Genomic DNA, 285 nt, shown 5'->3' on the forward strand with positions numbered 1-285 from the left:
TTTCTGGATAAATTTGTTGTTGTCTTCATTGATGACATACTAATTTACTCCAAGACTGAAGAGGAGCATGCGGAACACTTGAGGACCGTGTTGCAGATTCTAAAGGAGAAGAAACTCTATGCAAAACTGTCGAAGTGTGAGTTTTGGAAGAGTGAGGTGAAGTTTTTGGGCCATGTGGTGAGTAAGAAGGGAATAGCTGTAGATCCAACTAAGGTGGGGGCTGTGATGGATTGGAAGCAACCAACCACCGTAACAGAGGTAAGGAGTTTTCTGGGTTTAGCTGGT

This window comes from Arachis duranensis, chromosome 10 (assembly GCF_000817695.3).
Source record: "Arachis duranensis cultivar V14167 chromosome 10, aradu.V14167.gnm2.J7QH, whole genome shotgun sequence".
In the NCBI taxonomy this organism is placed as follows: Eukaryota; Viridiplantae; Streptophyta; class Magnoliopsida; order Fabales; family Fabaceae; genus Arachis; species Arachis duranensis.